The sequence below is a fragment of the Petaurus breviceps genome, unplaced genomic scaffold, assembly GCF_028583685.1.
Source record: "Petaurus breviceps papuanus isolate PSGF00001 unplaced genomic scaffold, PetGlider_PUasm1.0 76, whole genome shotgun sequence".
NCBI lineage: Eukaryota > Metazoa > Chordata > Mammalia > Diprotodontia > Petauridae > Petaurus > Petaurus breviceps.
The window spans coordinates 20274878-20297686 of NW_027186473.1; the positions used below are offsets into that span (position 1 = coordinate 20274878).

The 22809-nt window shown below is 35.8% G+C and overlaps 1 long non-coding RNA gene and 1 pseudogene across 1 annotated transcript in view; one reads left to right on the forward strand and one right to left on the reverse strand.

The window, feature by feature from the left end:
• Nucleotides 1-22809, reverse strand: part of LOC138174740 (uncharacterized) — a 106383-nt gene that overhangs the window by 30963 nt on the left and 52611 nt on the right. Inside the window, exon 2 of the long non-coding RNA XR_011171812.1 lies at nucleotides 6357-6490. This is a non-coding gene — a long non-coding RNA (uncharacterized lncRNA). The remainder of the gene's footprint in view (nucleotides 1-6356; nucleotides 6491-22809) is intronic.
• On the forward strand, nucleotides 8226-9078 carry LOC138174738 (peptidyl-prolyl cis-trans isomerase A pseudogene; annotated as a pseudogene).

Sequence of the window (22809 nt, forward strand, 5' to 3'; positions counted from 1 at the left end):
ATTGAAGATTAAATATATTAAAGCTGATCTAGTCCAACCCCCTTATTTATGGTTGAAGAAACTGAGTTCCTACTAGGAAGTTAATTGAATTCCTCAAGGAGGCATCAATAGTATTTGGTCAAGTCACAGTCTGTACCCAGTGTCTCTAACTCCAACTTTAGACTGTGGTTATGGTCTAGAAAGTCATCTTAAACTTCAGTAGCCTTTATCTCTTAGAACCTCCGTAAACTGCATAAAACTAATATATAACAATTCTTTGACCACATGAGAGGGCCCAAATGGCTGTGGGAAAAAAAAGAGAGATTAAAAAAAAGATTGTTTATAAGAAACACATTTAAAGCAGAAAGATATACAGAGAGTAGAAGTAAAAGGCTGGAGAAAAATATACTGTGCTTCAGCTAAAGTGAATAAAAAAATATAAAGCAAGGGTAGCATTCCTGATCTGAGAAAAAGCAAAAGCAAAAATAGATCAATAAGGAAGGAAACTACATCTTGTTAAAAGGTACCCTAGACAATGAAACAATATCAATTCTAAACACATTCACCAAGTGGTATAGCATACGAATTATTAGAGAAGTTAAGTGAGTTGCAGGAAGAAATAGACAGCAAAACAATGTTAGGGGGGCATTCAACGTTCCCCTCCAGAACTAGACAAATCTAACCACAAAATAAACAAGAAAGAAATTAAGGAGGTGAATAGAATTTTGGAAAAGTTAGATATCATAGATCTCTGGTGAAAATTGAATGTGGAGGGAAAGGAATATACTGTTTTCTTTTTCTTTATTTATTTTTTTACATGTGTAGCTAATGCAAAACATTAACATTGTAGATATATTTTAAAAGACTGACTATATTTCCCCCCTCCTATCCCACCTCCCACTTGTTTTATTCTCTACTTTGACCCCATTCCTTTTCAAAAGTGGGTGCTTCCAACTTCTCTTCCCCCCAGTCTGCCTTCCCTTCCATCATCCCCTCTCTCAGCCCCTTCCCACCTACTCTCCTCTAGGGTGAGACACCCTATTTAGTGTGTATGTCATTCCCTCTCCGAGCCAAATTCAATGACAATAAGGTTGACCCATTCCCTTTTGCTTTCCTATTCTTCCCCTCCATTGTAACAATTTTCCCTTGCCTCTTCTATATGAGATAGTTTACCCCATTCTGTCTCTCCCCCTCTCCTCTCATTATATTCCTCTCTCACCTCTTAATTTCACCTTTTAAGTACCATCCCTTCCTATTAAATTGGTCCTGTGCCCTCTATCTATGTATACCTGTAAAAATATATACACACATTCACATATGTATTCATACACCTGTATACCCTCCGCTGTAGATACACACATACACATGTATTTCTATTTCTTTCAACTATTTTCATACTGAGAAAAGTTTCATCAGTTACAATGATCATTTTTCCACATAGGAATGTTAATAGTTCAACTTTGATAAGTTCCTTATGATTTCCCTGTTTACCTTCTCATTCTTCTCTTGCTTTCTTGTATCTAAATGTCAAATTTTCTATTCATTTTTTTCATCAAGAATGCTTGAAAGTCCTCTATTCCACTGAATTACCATATTTTCCCCTGAAACATGATACTCAGTTTTGTAGGGTAGGTGATTCTTGGTTTTAATCCCAGCTCCTTTGACCTCCAGAATATCATATTCCAAGCCCTCTGATCCCTTTGTGTAGAAGCTGCCAGATCCTGTGTTATTCTGATTGTGTTTCCACAATATTCAAATTGTTTCTTCCTGGCTGCTTGTAATATTCTCTCCTTGATCTGGGAACTTTGTAACCTGGCTGTAATATTCCTAGGAGTTTTCTTTTTGAGATCTTTTTGAGGAGGTGATTGGTGGATTCTTTAAAGCTCTATTTTGCCCTCTGGTTCTAAAAGATCAGGGCAGTTTCCTTGAGAATTTCTTGAAGGATGATTTCTAGGTTCTTTCTTTGATCATGGATTTCAGGTAGTCCAATAATTTTTAAATTATCTCTCCTGAATCTATTTTCTAGGTCAGTGGTTTTTCCAATGAGATATTTCACATTGCCTTCTATTCTTTCATTTGTTTGGATCTGTTTAACAGCATCTTGATTTTTCATAAAGTCATTTGCTTCCATTTGCTCCAATCTAATTCTGAAGGAATAATTAATTCTCTTCAGTGAGCTTTTGAAATTCTTTTTCCATCTGGCAAATTCAGCTTTTTAAAGGCATTCTTCTCCTCATTGCCTTTTTGAGTCTCTTTTGCCATTTGAATTAGTCTATTTTTAAGGTGTTATTTTCCTCAGTCAGGCTGTTGACTCTCATTTCATAATTTTCTTGCATTGTTCTCATTTCTCTTCCCAATTATTCCTCCACTTCTCTTATCTGCTTCTTAAGGTCTTCTATGGCCTGTAACTAAGCTAGTATTTTTCTTGGAAGCTTTTGGTGCAGAAGTTCTGAGTTCACTGTCTTCCTCCTGTTCCATGCTTTGATCCTTTTTGTCCCCAAAATAGGAATCTAATATTGGATTGCTGTGCTTGGTTTGCTTCCTTTGCCTGGTCATCTTGCCACTCAATTACTTGACTTTTGGGCTTTTTGCCACAGTAGTACTCTGCTGCCAGACTGGGGAGCATTTTTCCAAATGCTGGGGTTTTCTCAGATGACTGAGGTTTTAGTTGGGTGCCCTCTCTGAAGCCTCCACACACTCAGGCAAGCTGGTCACACTCCCCAGCACTTCCACCCTAGCCTGCAATCCAGGTCCAAGCAGGTTAAAGCTAGAGAGATTACCCCCCATACCTTGGTCCCCCTACATTCTGCAGGCCAGGAGCTAAAGCTGTCACATGGCAGCAGCTGTGCGGCAGCCCTCAGCAGCTTCTTCCTTCAGGGGATAAAGGCTAATGCACTCCCAACTACAGGGTCCCAAAGTCCACACTCCACTGACATTTCACTTTGTCCTTAGTATCTACGTGTTGATAATTCTAGACTGCCACAGCTGCTGTTCATTTGGAGTTCCTCCTGCTGGTGGCTGGTCAGGCCTGCCCTGGGGCTAAAACCTCTGGGTCCCACTGGGCTGGGGTCGACTCCCAGAGCACCCGCTGGCCATTTCCTGCTGGCCTGCCGGGCTGTCCTCAGTGGGAGGTTAGCTTCTCTTTGTCATTTTGTGGGTTCTGTAGCTCCAAAGTTTGTTCAGAATCCCCTTTTACATGAATTGGAGGTGGTCAGAGCCAGAGCTGCAATGCAGTCTTGTTTCTACTCTCCCATCTTGACTCCATCCCGAACATACCATTTTCTCAGCAATACATGGTACCTACCCCAAAACTGACCATGTATTATGGCATAAGAATGTCACAATTAAGTGCAGAAATGCAGAAATATTACATGAATCCTTTTAAGATCATGATGAAATAAAAATTACATGTAATGAAGTGCCATAAATAGATAAATTAAACGTTAGTTGGAAGTTAAACAATCTAATTCTAAAGAATAAGTGGGTCAAATAACAAATCATAGAAACAATTAATAACTTCATCAAAGAGAATGATGATAATGAGACAGCATACCAAAACTTATGGAAAGCAACCACAGCAGTTCTTAGGTAAATTTTTTTTTTTCCTTTTTTTGCTTTTTGGAGGGGGGTAAGGCAGGTCAATTGGGCTTAAGTGACTTGCCCAAGGTCATACAGCTAGTAAGTGTTAAGTGTCTGAGGCTGAATTTAAACTCAGGTCCTCCTGACTCCAGGGCTGGTGCTCTATCCACTGTACCACCTAGCTGCCCCTTAGGTGAAATTTTAGATCTTTAAATGCTTATGTGCATAAAATAATAAGAGAGGAGAGCAATGAATTGGTATGCAACTAAAAAATCTAGAAAAAAAAATTAAAATCTGTAAATAGATACCAAATTTAAAATTCTGAAAATTAAAAGAGAGATTAATAAAGTTGAAAGTAAGGAAGCTATTGAACCAGTAAATAAAACTAAGAGCTGGTTTTGTAGGGGGGGGAAATAACAAAGTTGATAAAACTTTTGTTATTTGATTTAAAAAAGAAAGGAAAAAAGCAAACAAGAAATTATCAGTATCAAAAACGAAAAGGATGAATTGATACCAATGAAGAGGAAAGTAAAACAATAATTATGAGCTATTTTGTTCACTTATATTCCAATAAATCAGACAACCTAAATGAATTGTATGAATATTTATAAAAAATACAAATTGTCCAGATTAACAAAAGAGGAAATATAATACTTAAACCCATTTTCGATAAATAAATTGAGAAATCTGCAGTAACAGATGACTTTACTTGTGAAGTCTGCCAAATATTTAAAGAATGATTAATTCCAATATTATATAAAAATTTGGAAGAATAGGAAAAGAAGGAGTTCTACTAAATTCCTTCTATGAAACAAATATGGTGCTGATACCTGAACCAGAAAAAGCCAAAACAAAAAAAAGAACATTATAAACCATTTTCCCTAATGAATATTGATGCAAAAATTTTAAATAAAATATTAGCAAAGAAATTACAGCAATTTATCAAGAAGATAATATACTCTAACCAGGTGGGATTTATACCAGGAATGGACTGGTTCAATATTAGGAAAACTATCAGCATAATTGACCATATGAATAACAAAGCTAACAGAAATCATATGACTATCTCAAAAGATGCAGAAAAAGTTTTTGACTAAATATAGCATCCATTCCTATTACAAACACTAGCAAACACAGGAATAAATGGAGTTTTCCTTAAAATGATAAGCAGTATCTCTAAAACCATCAGCAAGCATCTTGTGTAATGGGGATAATCTAGGAGCATTCCCAGTAAGATTATGTGTGAAACAAGTTATCAACTTATTTATTATCAACACTATTATTCAATATTGTACTAGAAACGTTAAATTTAGCAGACAATGAAGAAAAAAGAAATTGAAGGAATTAGAATAGGTGATGAGGAAACAAAACTATTACTTTTTGCAGATGATGTGATGGTGTACTTAGAGAATCCACTAAACAACTACTTGAAATAATTAACATATTTAGCAAAGTTACAGGTTATAAAATAAGCACACAAATCATCAACAAAGCCCAGCAGCAAGATATAGAAAGAGAAATTCCATTAAAAATTACTGTAGACAATATAAAATATTTGGAAGTCTACCAGCCAAGACAAACCAGGAATTATATGAATATAGTAACAAAACGCTTTTCACACAAATAAAGTCAGATCTAAACAATGGGAAAAAATATCAATTGCTTATGGGTAGCTCAAGCTAATGAAACAAAAATGACAATGCTGCATGAGTTAATTTACTTATTCAATGTCATAGCAATCAGCTACCAAAAAATATTTTATAGAACCAGAAAAAATAGTGACAAAATTCATCTGGAAGAGCAAAAGTTCAAGACTACCAAGACAATTAATGAAAAAAAAAATGCTAAGGAAGGTAGCCTAGCCATATCATATCTAAAACTATATTATAAAGTGACAATCATCAAAACTATTTGGTACTGGCTAAAAAATAGTGTGGTAGACCAGTGGAATAGGTTTGGAACACAAGACACAGTAGTCAATGACTATAGGAATTTTCTGTTTGATAAAACCAAAGCTTCTAGCTTCTGGGATAAGAACACACTATTTGATAAAAACTTCTAGGAAAGCTGGAAAATAGTATGGTAGAAATTAGGCATAAGACCAACATCTCACATCATATACCAAGATAAGGTCAAAAAGGATAAATGAACAGGCATCCTTCAGATGAAGAAATTAATGCTAAGTACAGTCATTTGAAAAAAAAGACATGCTTTAAATCACTATTGACTAGAGAAATGCAAATTAAACCACTAATTAAACTTGTACCTATCAGATTAGATAGTATGACAGGAAAGGAAAATGATAAATGGTGGAGATGTGGGAAAATTAGAGCCCTAATGCATTACTGGTGGAGTAGTGAAATGATCCAACCATTCTGGAGAACAATTTGGAACTATGCCCAAAGAGCTATAAAACTGTTCATAACATTTGATCCAGCAATACCACAACTAGGTCAATATTCCAAAGAGATCATCAAAATGGAAAAAGGACCCACATGGACAAAAATATTTATAGCAGCTCTTTTTGTGTTAATAATAAATTAGAAGTTAAGGGAATGCCCATCAATTGGGGAATGGTTGAAGAAACTGTCGGATAAATGTAATAGAATACTATTGTGCTATGAGAAATGATGATCTGGAGTTACATGAACTGATGGTGAGTGAAGTGAGCAGAACCAGGAGAACATTGTACACAGTAACAGCAACATTATATAATGACCAACTATGATAGACTTAGCTCTTCTGACAAATACGATGATCAAAGACAATCCTAAAAAACTCATGATGGAAAATGTTACCCATATCCCGAGGAAGAACTTTGGAGTCTAAATGCAGATGAAAGCATACGATTTTGACTTTTTTTTTTCTTTCTTGTGTTTCCCCCTCCTTTCATTCAGATTCTTCTTTCACAACATGACTGTACATGTATAACCTGAGGGGGAAAAAGGAAATGAAAGCATCTTTGAGTCTTAATTGATACAGAGGATTAAGACTTAAAACATTGACCTACTCTCCTCGTCCCCTAAAGCATAAAAAGTTCAGATCAGAAGTAATATGTCCCTCAGTCTTCATAAACTCTTTGTTTTTGTGAGTCAACTTTCTATGGAAACAAAGGGAGCTGCATTTATCTGAATTCAAGTTACATTTAAATCAATATTCTTTCCTAAAATCTTTTCCATGCTATGGTTAAGTGAACTTCTTTTGGTAAATGTTTTAAAAAAAAAGACTTAAATTGCCCAAAGGTTTCTCCAATTATCAGGCTAGGTATAGCTAACTGAGAGCTGCTTCAAAAAGATTAATGAGATGGCAGATTCATTTCCCTTTGAGAAAGAAGCTGTTTCACAGCTAAGAGTAGCTGGTAGCAGTAGAATACACTTCTAGTAAATATGCCATTTAATAGTAGCATTGGCTCAGTGGAGATGCTTGGCAGAGAGCCAAAGTGCCCAAGAAAGCAACTGAGAACAAGGGAGTAGATAACGACACAATGACATCACCATGAGGTACTGGCAGCTCTGCAGGACAAACTTCCCTTTCATTGATCAAGGATTTCTGTTTATCTCTTATTTTCATTTCTGGTGAACAGGTTAGCAGCAATGTGGCTTGAATCCACTTATAGTGTTGATTTAATTGTTGCCAATGACTTTATGTTAACTACCAGAAGCTAAATAAATGAGTATAGATTATAAAACTATGTTATTTTAGCATGTTCTAAATTCTTTCCCATTGCCATTTGTATTTTTTGTAGTAAATAAAATTACTTGGTGACCAGCATTCTTATAATGAGCTTCCCCATCTTTAGTGAAGCTGTTTGTCACAATATAGTCCCCACTTCGTATTTGAGCCTTTATCAATCAGCCAATCAACTAACCAACAAACATTCATCATGCACCTACTATGCATAATGCAATATGCTAGGAACTAGGGATACAAAGACAAAAGTGAAACAGTCCTTTTTCCCATGGGGCTTCTACCCTAACAAGGGAGTCAACATATATAGATTTGTACAATACAGAGGCAAAGTTACTTTTCCCTAGCAGCTGGGAGGGATGAGAAAAGACCTCATGTAGGGATGGTCTTGAGTTGAGTCTTGAAGAAAAGCAAGGATTTCAAAAAGGTGACTAAAGGATTTAATGTCTTCAAGGAATAAGTGCATAACCAGTGTAAAGACAATAACAGAGATGGGAATGTTGTATGTGAAGAATAGCAAGAAAGTCAATTCGGATGAATATGAGTGTTTTGTGCCAGCTAGGTGGCACAATGGATAGAATTTGGTTATTGGAGTCAAGAATAGCTCAGACACTAAGTATCTGAAACTAGGCAAGTTACTCAGTCTCCTTGTGTTTCAATTTCTTCATCTATTCAGTCATTTTTAAGTTATGTTCAAATCTTTGTGACCACATTAGGAGTTTTCTTGGCAAAGATACTGGAATAGTTTGCCATATCCTTCTCCAGCTCATTTTACAGATGGGGAAACTGAGACAAACAGGGTTAAGTGACTTGCCCAGGGTCACATAGCTGGTAAGTGTCTAAGGCCAGATTTGAACTCCAGAAGATAAGCCTTCTGGACTCTAAGTCTGGCACTCTATTAATTGCACCACCTAGCTGCCCTCATCTGTTAAATAAAGATAATGATACTACCTTCCTCACAAGATTGCTATGAGGATCAAATGAGTTAAAACGTGTAAAGTACTTTCTAGGCTTTGCAGATGCCGCCACCCGGAGTCCTCATCTTGGTTCTGTCCGCTGGACACCGATCCCCGCCGCCTCTTCCTCTGCCATCGCGCCCAGCCCTGGCATCTGTGGCCATGGCCAATCCTAACGTGTACTTCGACATCGCCGTGGATAATGAGCCCCTGGGCCAGATTACTTTCGAGCTCTTTGCAGACAAGGTTCCAAAGACAGCAGAAAACTTCCGTGCTCTGAGCACTGGAGAGAAGGGATTTGGTTACAAGGGATCCTGCTTCCACAGAATCATTGCTGGGTTCATGTGCCAGGGTGGTGACTTCACACGCCATAATGGCACTGGTAGCAAGTCTATCTATGGGGAGAAATTTGCTGATGAGAACTTCATCCTGAAGCATACTGGTCCTGGCATCTTGTCCGTGGCAAATGCTGGACTCAACACAAATGGCTTCCAGTTTTTCATCTGTACTGCTAAGACTGATTGGTTGGATGGCAAGCATGTTGTCTTTGGCCAAGTGAAAGAAGGCATGAACATTGTGCAAGCCATGGAGAGTTTTGGTTCTCGGCATGGCAAGACCAGCAAGAAGATCACTATTGCTGATTGTGGACAGCTCTCATAAGTTATTTTTGTTTTGTTTTTTGTCTTAATCATCAAATCATTCCTCTGTAGCTGGAGAGAGCACCCCCAAATCCCATCTGCTCTTATACCCTGTAATCCTTGTGCTCTCACTTGCTGCAATTCTCTTTGGATTTCACTTCCTTTTTTCCTTCCACAAGTCTGGCTAGACAAGAGAGTTAAGTTTATGATTATGAAATAAAAACTAAACTACAAAGAAAGTACTTTATAAATCTTTAACTGTTATATAAATGCTAGCTATCATTAGTATTAGTTATCATTAATATAATATAAATAACTTAATATGAACATAACATAATTGCTATCTATTGAATATAAATGTGAACTGGTACTGTTTGGATTTATATTTAATAATGGCTAATAATTACAATTGACTGATATTACAGTTACAATTGGCTAATATTGTATTATACTGTAGTGCATGGCATTTTATTGTATTAAAGCTGATTTAGTATTATTAATTTTAATAATGTGAATATTACTGTCACTAACTAGCATTTATATAGTGCCTACTATGTGCCATACACTGTGCTTACAAATATCATCTCCTTTGATCTTCACAATAATCCTGTGAAGTAGGTGCTATTATTTCTCCATTGTATAGGTACAGAAACCGAGGCACGAGTATTAAGTGACTTGCCCAATATCACAGAGTTAATAGCAATAGTAGTAGTTGTCATTATTGTGACTGTATTTGTTGTTAATTGAGTAACACGTAACAGTGCTGTAAAGGTGAGGTGGCTAGGTGGTACAGTGAATAGAGCACTGGCCCTGGAGTCAAGGAGACCTGAGTTCAAATCTGGCCTCAGACACTTAACACAAAAACTAGCCATGTGACTTTGGGCAAGTCACTTAACCCCAAATTGTCCTCCAAAAAGCAAAAAAAAAAAAAATCATGCTGTAAAGGTAGGATGGGACCAAATTGTGAAAAGCTTTATTTAAATGACAGAGGAGTTTGTATTTGATCCTACAGGTAATGGGAAGACATTGAAGTTTTTGAGTAGGGGTTGGGACAGAATGAGGTGACATAATCAAATCTATGCTTTAGGAAAAGCACTTTGGTGGCAGTGTAGTGGATAAAGTATAATAGTCCAGGTGAGAGGTGAAGGCATTAACTAGGATAGTAGCTGTGTAAGTAGAGGGAAGGAGATGAGTATGAGAGATATTGTGGAAGTGGAAATAAATTTTCAACTGATTTTATATGGGGAGAGGAGACAGAGACAGACACAGACAGAGAGAGACAGAGGTTAGAGAAGTTACTAATTAACCATTAAATTAATAACCAATTATTAGATTTGAATCTAGCTTTTTCTCTTCTGTTTCTTCACTGAGACTCAGCTCCTGTGGAAGGTCAGCCTCTGGAGGACATGGCTGATTGAGATAATCTCTAACCCTCATGATCAAGCCACATTCTCAGCCAAAACTAAAGACTTCTATCCCACCTCCTCAGTAAATGTCCAAGAATCAGGGTTGATTTTTCAGTTGTTAAGAGAATCCCCTTTCAAGGATTATTTAAAGTTTTCAGACTTTGCATGTTGTTTTCTTTGATTGCTGAGAAAAACCACTGACCATCAATTTATTGATTATTAGCTAGCCTAATTAATAAATTGATTACTAATTACCCATAAAGTGTCAGGTTTTTATGAGAGAGAGAGAGAGAGAGAGAGAGAGAGAGAGAGAGAGAGAGAGAGAGAGAGAGAGAGAAAGAGAGAGATGTTTGGGAAAGAGGGGAAAAGATAATAATTAAGTGTTTCTTTTGCATTAAGTGATATTTGATTCAAAATGTCAGATGGGAAATTGGTGATACACTGGATTGTAACTAGAGAGAGTCAAGAGAAAGGCATCTGCAAAGAGATATTTGCTTGGGAGCTGATGAGACTATTAAGTTAGAGAGCTGATACAGAAAAAAAAATACCATGGACAAAGCTTTGGTGCATATCTGCACTTAGGGCATGTGTCATGAAGGACTAGTCAGAAGAGATTGAGGAAATGTCACAAAGGTAGGAAAAGAACCAAGGATAGTAGCATGAAAATTTAGAGGAAGAGTATGGAGGAAGGAAAGGAAGGGTGTTCCTTTCCAATCTGTGATGTCCATGGTTGCCCACCTCTGGCATAGACTTTGATAAAGTTCCGGGGGAGGGGAGGAGAGAGGGAAGGGGAAGATAGGTGTGGGAAGGAGACTCCCTGTCTCTGGATTAAATAACTTTATAGTTGCTATTCTTGTCCTCTAAGAACTTCCCAGAAGTCAATTTCATAGTTATAGTGGCAATATTTTCTGCACCAAAAATGAGACAGGGTCTGACAAAGAATAATGTTTGAGTACTTGGTAAAATCAAATTTATTTTCTTGAAATTGTGACTGCCCCAGAATATCTGGGAATTATGATCACAGTAGCTATGGCTGATAAAAATCACCTCCCCAATATCTCCATCTTGCCTGAAGCCTTAAAGAAATATGTTCCAAACCAGAGGTGGGGAACCCATGGCCTCAAGGCCCTTTGAATCCAGGACCTAGGGGGCCACATGTAACCTCGAGGCTGCAGGTTCTCCACCCCTGTATCTAAACATAAAGGCTATTAAACAGTGACATTTATCACTCTACTTCATTCTTATCAGTCTTTGGCTCCTTATAAAATAGGGATGAATGCCCCCATTCTGAGTTTTCTTTAGCCTTCACTCTCAAACTTCTAAAGTTTTACAATCGGACAGTCACATTAAAATTGGGAATAAACATATTTGTTCACATCCTACCTCTAAGCATTAATTGACTCCATTCCTAGCATTCTTAAGCCTTGCACATATATGAATGTAAATTTCCTTAACTATTGGTGACCATTAAAATAGTTTTGACCTTTCTCCCCAAATCATCTGCAAAACTGATGATTCCCAGTCAATTTTCTACATTCTAACAGTATAGACTGCTCCAGATCATTTAAGCCTAATTGGCTTCTTATCATCTTTTTCTGTTTTATTGGACTAAGTGATCATCCTCTCCCCGGCTGTATTCATTCTCAATTCATAAAACTGCCCTTCCCTGAACCTTTCCAATGTCAATGTCAGTCTTCAGTCATCTATCTCAAAGTTCATTTCCATATTGGTTTTCTACTGTACCCTCATTATGTTATTTCCATCATTCAGGATTAGCTAACTAAACTGGGAAAATTAGTGTGCATCCAAATTAGACCTCCTTTAAAAGGGACAAAAAGAATTAATAAATTTAAATTAAAAATAGCCAAAAAATTAAATAGAGAGTCCATATAGTATAGGAAATAGAGTACAGGACTGGAAGTCAGGAAGGTATTGATTGTTTCAAATTTCACATCTGTCACTAGCTGTGTGATCTTGGGCCTGTCACTTAACTTCTCTAAGTCTCAGTTTTCTCATCTCTAAAATAAAGGGGTTGACTCAATGACCTCTATGTTTCTTCTGGCTCTACATCCAAGAGTTTGTGAATACTTTGAAATAGGTTTCCTCCTGTATTGGAATGATAGCATGATAAGGAAAATGCATCATTAATGTTTGGATTTATTATTCTCCACTATAGGTCCCTCTCACCAAGGGAGAGGAATTTACTTTCCCAAATACTTTTCTTAGATTATGTAACTATATTTGTCCAGTAGCTAGGTAATATACATTCTGCAAAGCACTGCAAGAATACTATAGCTATGAATCTGTCTTCAAAATATTTCCCTGCTGTTATTTTGTTTGCCATCTTCAGTGACATTCAGATCTTCTTGCTCCAGTGTTATTTGTATCCATTTGATTGCTACATAAAATGGAAAAAGATGGAAGATTATCTACACTGTATTTTCTCTTAGACTCACTTCAAGGTATTAAAAATATTTCCAAACAAAGGCTCTAAAATTCAACAATATCTCTCCCAAAATGACTTCACGGGATCAAGTGGGATTAATAAAAACACAAATGCTTTGGATAATAGAGAAAGAATTCTTGATAGTAACAAAAGTTTATTAAGTTACTGGGCTTATCTTATAATAGCCTTGCCTAATCTTATAATGCTATATCAGAATAAGTGTTGGTATACAAGGAAACAAAGGTAAATTTAATAAAATGTTATCTAAGTTTTGGATATCACATTTAAGTATGACAGAAGGGAAAGGATGATATTTACGCTAGAGATTAGGGAATAGCTTGTGGGATGAATGATGCTGATTTTTTTTTTTTCACATGACATTGAAATTGAATACTTTAATATAGTAGACTAACATTTCAAAAATTATATAATATATATGCTTAACCTATATATTGAAAATTTAAGCACCTATATTTTTCTGTTACATGCAGTCTTTGATTTTGTTTCTAGAATGAAGCAAAGACATAAAATAAAAGATACATTTAAAATATTTAATTTTGAAATCCCATTTGAAGAATTCTCTTCATATCTGTCTTTTTTTCTCCTTCTGCTTCTTTGATATACACAATCACACCTAAATACATGGTGGTGTATCTTTACAATCATATCACTAACTAGTTATGTGATCTGGGACAAGTCACTGAATCACCGTGTACCTTAATTTATCTAATTGAAAAAAAGTTTCTAAGATGTTTTCAAATTATGAACTTCTATGATTTTATTAATTGCAATGTGAATAACAAGTGCATGGAACATTATGATAAAGGACTATTAAAAGCTAAAAAGTATGATAAATATAAATTCTTACAGGGAAACGAGGAATAATAACATTGTGGATATTTCCTTGAGATCAACATTGTGGAAGGACATGACCATGATCACCCAGAAACATCACTTTTGTCAAAAGCTAATTACTAAAAGAAAAAATTTAAACTTTTAACTGGTAAAGGTTTTGTAATCTATTTCTGAACTTCTTGGACATTCCATTTGGAAGACTCTCAATACTTTCAAATAATTATAAAAACTCTATGTTTATCTTGAATTATTGTTTTCAGCAGAAAATTCTACCTCTATCCATTTATTATGGTTTAATCTAATTCCTGTTTTTGGCAAAATCTCTGCCATAGTTTATTAACTATTAATCAATTAATAATATATGAATATCAGAAATATTTTACCTTGTCCAAATTCATGTTCCAAACTGTCATACCATGAACTAATTTCTCAAGTCTGTGTGTATAGGATCATCTACGTGTGTATGCATATTATTACTTACTAGTATGTATCATTCAAACACTTGATAATAATGAAACCATCTCTTTAAAAACCAATCACACTCTTTATAAGTGCAGATAACAAGTCATAGAGGTAATAAAAATCAATTTAATATTTATCAAAGGTAACAATAAGATAAATTATATATTCTAATTTGAACTAGTGGCATGCATATTTATTGATTATTTTGTAGCTGAAAAAACAAATGAACTTGCTACTCAGTAAATAGCTTTCATCTTTGGCTTTAAGTTTGATGGACTTAATGAAAGTATAGATGACATATAATACTGATATCTCATTGACCCTAAGCATTATAAAAGGACATGCTCTGCATAATGATAATAATGCAACACTTTCATCAGGATTTTTCAAAAGAGCATTAATTTAATAATATTTTAGAGCTAAGATATTTATTTACTACCCTTATTTTGTGAGGAAATAAAGTCAAAATAACATGATTTGTTTTCATCTGAAATTTTGAACTCTTTTTTGAGGATAGCTATGTTAAAACAACAACAATAATAAAATTTTCCAAATGTTTTCCCTTTTCACTATTAAAGTAAGTAGCTCCCTCTGGTGGGTACCATCCCAAAGGTTTGCATTAAATATCTTGAATGTAAAGAACATGGGAACACACCGGTCATTCTATTTCCTCCTTCCACAAAATCCCACTATTTGCCATATTTAAGATATCAAAACATTTATATTGCTTTACAACAAAATAACTTAAATAGCACATTTCCATACTCTAGTTCATTATTTCAATGAAAATAGAATTTTCTTTTTTGCTTTTTCATAGACTTCCTTAATAATGCAATGCATTGGGAATTTAGTTTTGTTATATTCAATAATTTAATCACTTGCTGTTTGGACTTTGCTTTTTCATATATAATTGTTTTGTGCTCACATGTAGTTGAAAATTAGTAGTATAGTCACTGCTCAATTATATATGTGTGTGTGTGTTCATTTCAATCCTAAGTAAATTTAAGAATATTTTGAATATTTTAAAGCAAATTCTATAGTAATTAAGTCCAAATCAATTTCATAAAAAATATTCTTTCAGAGAATTCACTTAAGATCCTCCTCATCTGAAATGGAAATGTAATAAATAAAGGTATGATTTCTTAGTCAAGTTTCAAATGTAAGAAGTAGGAGGTTTTATAAAATCAAAGTGGCAGCATTTCTAGGTTCATTTTTCATTTCAGATAAAAAAATTTAGGCTCTGTCTATATGAGTTTGGGGTGGGGAGAGCTTATGATTATGGTATTCCCTTTGGATAATGATTATTAAAGAAAAGTACCCAGAAAACATTTTGAATTATTTCTTCAATTATAAACGTCTATATCAGATATTAGAACTGAAAAGAACTTTAGAAGACCATTGACTCCAACTCTCTCATGACTTTGAGAGGTTCAATGACTAGCCCAGTGTCACACAGTTAGTAATTTTGCAAGGTAGAGTTCTAACACAGATCTTGCTGATTCCAAACCTATGCACTATGCCATTCTGTCATTGCCAGAATGGATATAGGATAATGAGTTTTTCAGTCACAGTAACTCTCAAAGTAAGTCAAAAAGGGATTGGTATATGCCAGTGGAATGCTTGGTAGCCAAGCCAACAAAAATCACAGGTACTTAAAGGATGGAAGGGAGAAACATTATACTGAACCATATCCATTCTCTGCTAACCAAAGTACTCATCTTTACCCTTCAGTGGCAACAAGGCAACCATATGTGCCAATGCTGATTCTTATTAGGTTTCCCTTAAACTATTTTTGCTAATGCAATTTATTTTTTCATTTTCAACTTGGGTGATTTGACCAAATCAATGGGGAAAAAAAGATTTAAAAGAGGGTTCAAAAGTGGAGGTGCCTTGGAATTAATTGCTGAATGTTTATTTGACTCTTTTTTTTTGTTTGACAATTTTGCTGACATTTTTTTTTCAACAGCTAAAATTTAATGGTGGCTATTTTTATGAACTTCTTTGCCTCCAGATGTTAAATAGACTTGGAAACCCAAGTGTTGTGTTTTTAATCCAGTTTACACGAATACTTGTGAGCTCCTGAATTAATTCAGTCATTTTCCCTTAATGACCATGAAGAGGGGTGTTCAACTGAAGGGTTATTAAACAGAAGTACTCCAGCATTTAGCACTCACCATTCAGAAGGCAAAACCAATAGGCAGCAAGTAGAGATCTGGAGTTGGGCAGAACTAAATACAGAGTTCCTTTGCTGTCAAGTCAGTGAGGAAAAAATATAGAGGTTAAATCCTTCAAATTGGTCTAAAGCTGCAGTTTGTCAAATGATGAGGGTAATTTATTTTGATTGCACTTGCTGGCAATGTGTGAATTTCAAAGCAAGCAGGATTTTCCAAAGTAGAATTAATAGATTATTCCCCATGGCCCAATATAGTAGACGGGTTGTAATAATCATCTAATAGCTGAGGAATAAACAAACAAAGTATCTTACAAACAATCATTTTATGAGAACAAGTTTTAATGGGAAAAGGATCCTAGTTTGCACCCTGGGAAAATCTTTGAACTAGAAGCACAATTAATATTGTAAATATAAAAAATCTGTGTAGTCTAAGTTTTGAAAAATAATCAGTGTTACAAACTGTGTAGTATTCTCTGTGTTAATGGGAATATGGGGTAATGCTTTGTAACCTTAAAGTATTGTAAAATGTTAATTATTAGAATTAGTAATGATGATGATGATAATTACATAGTTGAAAACCCTTCTTGAACATAAGTGAGATTGTCTTAGAAACTTTGTATGTTTCCATATATAAAATTATATCTTCCTTGACATAATACTTCCTTATTCCCTGTGCTTCTTCCCCAAGAACATATTGAAAAGCCCTCTACAAACTTAGAAGGTGGTCTTTCAGAGTTGTTTTGGTAAAAGAAATAATCACCATCAAGCCAATCCAGTGAAGAACCCCTCTAAGCATAGCTAGGATAGATAGTCAAGGCAAAAACAAAAGAGACTTAGTCTATTGCCAGGCCCATACTTCTAGAAAGCCTTCTCTGTGGTCCATACTTGACAGAGTTCATGATCCATTGGCACAATCTTGGCAAACTCAAGATTTCATCCACGTTAAAGAGTAATATTGGGACACCACTAGAGATAATAAAATGATACAGGAGGGATATCATACTACAATTATTTATTACCTCCTTTTGAGCGATGTTCCATAATGCTTTCAATGTTTGTTCAGGAGTACTGGATTTGATGTCAGAGTACATGAATTGAAAGCCAAGGTTTGCTAATTATTTCCTGTGTGATTTTGAGCAAATATTTTAATCTCTTTGGCACTCAGTTTCTATTTTTATAAAATTAGGGGTTAGATCAGCAGTGGGGAACCTGAGGCCTTTAGGCCATATGTGGCCTTCAAGGTCCTTGGGTGAGGACTTTTTTGACTGTGTCCAACTTTTATAGAACAAATCCTTTTATTAAAGATGATTTGTTCTGTGAAGTATGGGTTCAAAGGGTCACATTTGAGAACCTAGAAGGTTATATATGGCCTTGAGGCCACAGGTTCTCCACCCTTAGATTAGACTCTATGACCTCTAAGGTCCCTTTAAGTTTTAACTATATGACCCTATGCACTGGGTAGCTATTAATACCAAATTTAATTCATATAGACACTATCTGATATTCTCCTAGTGAAAATAAAGTGGAATGGGGGGGGGGTGCAGAGTCAAGATGTCAGAGTAGAAACAGGACTTCCACGAGGCTCCAGCTCCCACCAACTCCAATTCATGTAAAAGGTGACTCTGAACAAACTTTGGAGCTACAGAACCCACAAAATGACAGAGAGAAGCTAACATCCCACTGAGGACAGCCCAGCAGACCAGCAGGAAGCAGCCAGCACAGTGCTCTGGGAGCTGAGCCCAGCTGCAATTGAGCTGGAGGTTTTAGCCTCAGGGTGGCCACAACCAGCCACCAGCAGGAGGGAATTTAGATCACCAACAGCTGTGGGAGTTTCCAGAATTACCACCCATAGATGCTAAGGACAAAGTGAGAGGTCAGTGCAGTGTGGACTTTGGCATCTGGGAGTTTGGGAGTGCAGTCGGCCTTTATGCCCTGGAGGGAGAAGCTGCTGAGACACCGCAGCTGTGCAGCCGCTGCCACATGGCAGCTTCAGCTCCTGGCCTGCAGATTGTAGGGGGATCAAGTGACCAGTCTGAGGGGTAATAGCTCTTGCTTTAAACTGCTTGGATCTGGATCATGGTCTTGGATGGAGGTCCTGGGGTGTGTGACCAGGTGCCAGAGTGTGTGGAGGATTCAGAGAGGGTACCCATCTAAAACCTTTGGCAGCTGAGAAAAAGCCAGCGATTGGTACAAAGCTCCCCTGTCTGCTGGCAGAGACCTACTGTGGCAAAAAGCTCAAAATCAAGTAATTGAGCAGCAACATGAGCAGGCAAAGGAAGCAAACCAAGCAGAGCAATCCAACTATACTCCTATTTTGGGGACAAAAAGGAACAAAGCATGGAAAAGGAGGAAGACAGAGAAGTCAAAACTTCTGCAGCAAAAGCTTCCAAGAAAAATATTAGCTGGTTCTAAGCCATAGAGGACCTTAAGAAAGATTTTGAAAACCAAATAAGAGAAGTGGAGGAAAAATTGGGAAGAGAAATGAGAACAATGCAAGAAAATTATGAAATGAGAGCCAACAACCTGACTGAAGAAAATAACACCTTAAAAAATAGACTAACTCAAATGGCAAAAGAGGCTCAAAAATCCAATTAGGAGAAGAATGCCTTGAAAAGCCAATTTTCGAGATGGAAAAAGAATCTCAAAAGCTCACTGAAGAGAATCATTGCTTCAGAATTAGATTGGAGCAAAGGGAAGCTAGTGACATTAGGAGAAGTCAAGATACTATTAAACAGATCCAAACAAATGAAAAAATAGAAGGCAATGTGAAATATCTCATTGGGAGAACCACTGACCTGGAAAATAGATCCAGGAGAGATAATTTAAAAATGGTTGGACTACCTGAAAGCCATGATCAAAAAAAGAACCTAGAAATCATCCTTCAAGAAATTTTCAGGGAAAATTGCCTTGATGTTTTAGAATCAGAGGGCAAAATAGAGGTTGAAAGAATGCACTGATCACCTCCTGAAAAAGATCCCAAAAAGAAAACTGCTAGGAATATTATAGCCAGATTCTGGAAGTCCCAGATCAAGGAGAAAATAATACAAACTGCCAGGAAGAAACAATTTGAATTCACAGTCAAGAAAACTCAGGATCTGGCAGCTTCTACATTGAGGGATGGAAGGATTTGGAATATGATATTCCCAAGGGCAAAGGAGATAGAATTAAAACCAAGAAGCACCTACTCAGCAAAACTGAGTATCATGTTTCAGGGGAAAATATGGTCATTCAATGAAATAGAGGACTTCAAACATTCTTGATGAAAAAACCAGTGTTGAATAGAAAATTTTACATTCAGATACAAGAAGCAAGAGAAGCATGAGAAGGTAAACAGGGAAAAGAAATCATAAGGAACTTATCAAAGTTGAACTATTTACATTCCTGCATGGAAAAACGATAATGTAACTTATTAAACTTTTCTCAGTATGAGACTAATTGAAGGGAATAGAAATTAGAAACGTACACACACACACACACACATATATATGTATATATACATATATATACACATACACACACCCACACCCACATACATATATGTCTATAGAGGAGTGCATATGGGCGTACAAATACATATGTGAATGTGTGTATATATGTGTATAGGTATACATAGATAGAGGGCACAGGACTAATTTAGCAGGAAGGGATGATACTTAAAAGGTGAAATTAAGAGGTAAGAGAAGAATATAATGAGAGGAGATGGGGAGAGACAGAATGGGGTAAACTATCTCATAAAGAAGGGGCAAGGGAAAATGGTTGCAATGTAGGGGAAGAACAGGAAAGCAAAAGGAAATGGGTTAACCTTATTCTCATTGAATTTGGCTTAGGGAGGGAATGACATACACACTAAATAGGGTATCTCATCCTATAGGAGAATATGGGGGAAGGGGATGGGAGGGGGGGATGATGGAAGGGAGGGCAGGCTGGGGGGAGGGAAGTTGGAAGCACCCATTTTTGAAAAGGAACAGGATAAAAGTAGAGTATAGAACAAATGGGGGGTGGGATAGGAGGGAGGGAAATATAGTCAGTCTTTTACAATATATACACTATGGAAATGTTTTGCATAACTACACATATACAACCTTTATTGAATTGCTTATCTTTCTAGTAAGGGTTGGGTGACAATGGGAATGAATCTGGAATTCAAATTTAAAATCAAATATTTAAAATATATAAATATGTGTGTGTGTATGTGTGTGTGTATGTGTATGTGAATATATATATATTTATATGTATATATAGGAGAGAGCAGATTGGAGGAGGGGATATCCATTGGGATCACTATTTTGGAGTGGTGGGTAGGGGAAAAACAGGGAGAAAATTTGAAACTCAAAATCTTGTGTAAATGAATGATGTAAACTAGAAGTTAATAAAGCATTTGATTAAAAAAATAAATAAAATAAATTGGAATTACTGCTTTAGTAAATAATGGTATATTCCTCACTATATTTCTAGCAAAATCTAGAAACCCCCCCTCCCCCACTTGTCAGGGATTATTGAAAGGATTCTTGCTTAGTTATAGGTTATACCAGGTAACCTCTTAGGTCTCTGAACTCTAAGATTCTGAGATATCACTCTGACATTTGCTGACAATTTCATTTAAACTTAGTATTGCATCATTGTTAGTTTGGTGCACTTCCCTTTGATTTAAATGCCACTGCAAAATGAAAACTTCTGCCAAAATGCCTTTTTTTAGAACATGCATACAGGATCTGACATCTTGCTAAAAATCTAAGCTGACTTTTCATCATTTTCATTGTCTAGTCTCTCACAATACTCCTCTGAAAAAGAAACAACTTTTCCACTGGTTAAGTACATCGCTACTCCTGGATGGTTAACCATGTATTTATGGAAAGATCATGGAGATAAAATCAGTCCTTAATTAAGAATAAAGATCTTGTTTTGTTATGGTGCTCACAACTTTGCTCTTCAGCAGGAGAAATATGTTGTACTGACATTATATTAGTATGTTTCATGAACTTTTTAGTTACTTACTTGGGCAAGCCAATACACGATGAAGTGGCAAGATATGATTCAAAATATGTCAGTGCTTGAAAAAATGTAGCATTAATAGAAGAGAGCACAGGATGGCAGAATTTCCTGTGACTGGCCATGTCTTATGAATGTTAGCATCCAAAGAAACAGCTCTGAGTCCAGATCCATGCTTCAAAATCTATTATTAGACATCCATTGGAAGGCAACAAAGTGTCCCCCAAAGAAAACTGAAATGTCTTCAGTCTTAGAAAGTGGCACAATTTGCCAGCACTTAGCTCATATGTTTGAAGAAAAGCCAATACATGTTGCAGTGACAGTGAGGGAATCCCACCAAGCAGTTAATGGTTTGACAGCAAAAGTCCTATGATGTCTCTTATAGTCTTTCACCATTTAATATCAATAACAGCTGGTTGAAATGTGAAAAACTGAGCCAGTCAACTATAGTAAAAAACAGTGTTTTTTTTTCTGTAGACTTTTTCTTGAAAGTTGTATTTATTTAATTTGATATCATGTAGATAACTTCTTTAAAGGTGATGTAGGATTGAAATAGCTTTATGATCTCTACAGTCATAGATTGGCAGATAGAAAAGGGATACTTGAAAAATGATGAATAGGTGATAAAATGAAAGTGAAAATCTTTTATATTGTAAAGATGTTGATTGAAAGAATTTTTTTTAATTAAGTAGATTTTTGTTGAATTCCTTATATGTACCAGATATTGGAATTCCTTTTGGAGTAGTATAAGATATTATCTCCTTGCATAATTTTGGCAAGGCTCAGGCAAAGAAAGAGTCCTATGCTAACCTTTCAGTACCCAAACACAAATGTAAAAACTTACCCATGAAACTTTTAAAATAAATTTACTAAGAGTAAAAATGAAATCTGTGTGATTTTAATTAATTTTTTTTGGCCAAAGTTTACTTCACAGCATAGCAAAAAAAACAACAACAAAACACAGTAATGTGATTGTCATTTTAGCATGCAAGCTATTTGGGGGAGGTAATAACTAATTTAACCACAATGATTTCTAAAGACAAGAAAAATTGGACCAGTCTAATCTGGAGAGGAAAAGAAGCATAGAGGTACAAATCCTTCAGGCAAAAAAACCCAAAACCAAACAAATAAAAATATTCCCATGAAGACTACATCACATTTAAGTATTGACAGAAAAGAAAAATTGGTCATTTGGGAAATATTTCTAAATAAAGGAGCCAGTCAATACCAATGAATCCTCTTTCTCAAAAGAGGTCCAGCTGTCTCAAAATAAAGGAAACAGAGAAGCATCAAAGAAGATGGCAGAAAGTCAAATAAGGAAGAAGGAAAATTTAACTGTGAATGTCATGCATCAGGGTTTGTGCAAGCCCTATAAATGAACCCTACTCTGTTTAAGAAAAATCAAACACATGTTCCATGGAACTCAGGCAGATTTGATTAGATTGTGTCTCAAACACAGTTATGCAGTCAGAAAATATTTGGAAAATGATCTATCTTTAGTTTTATTATACATACATTCATGTATCTGTGTATGTATACACATATAAAGGATTCACTTTATTATTTTATTTTATTTTTCCCCAGAAAAAAAGGAATCCTTATTCAACTAACTGTAAATAGGAAACCAGAATGTGTGTGT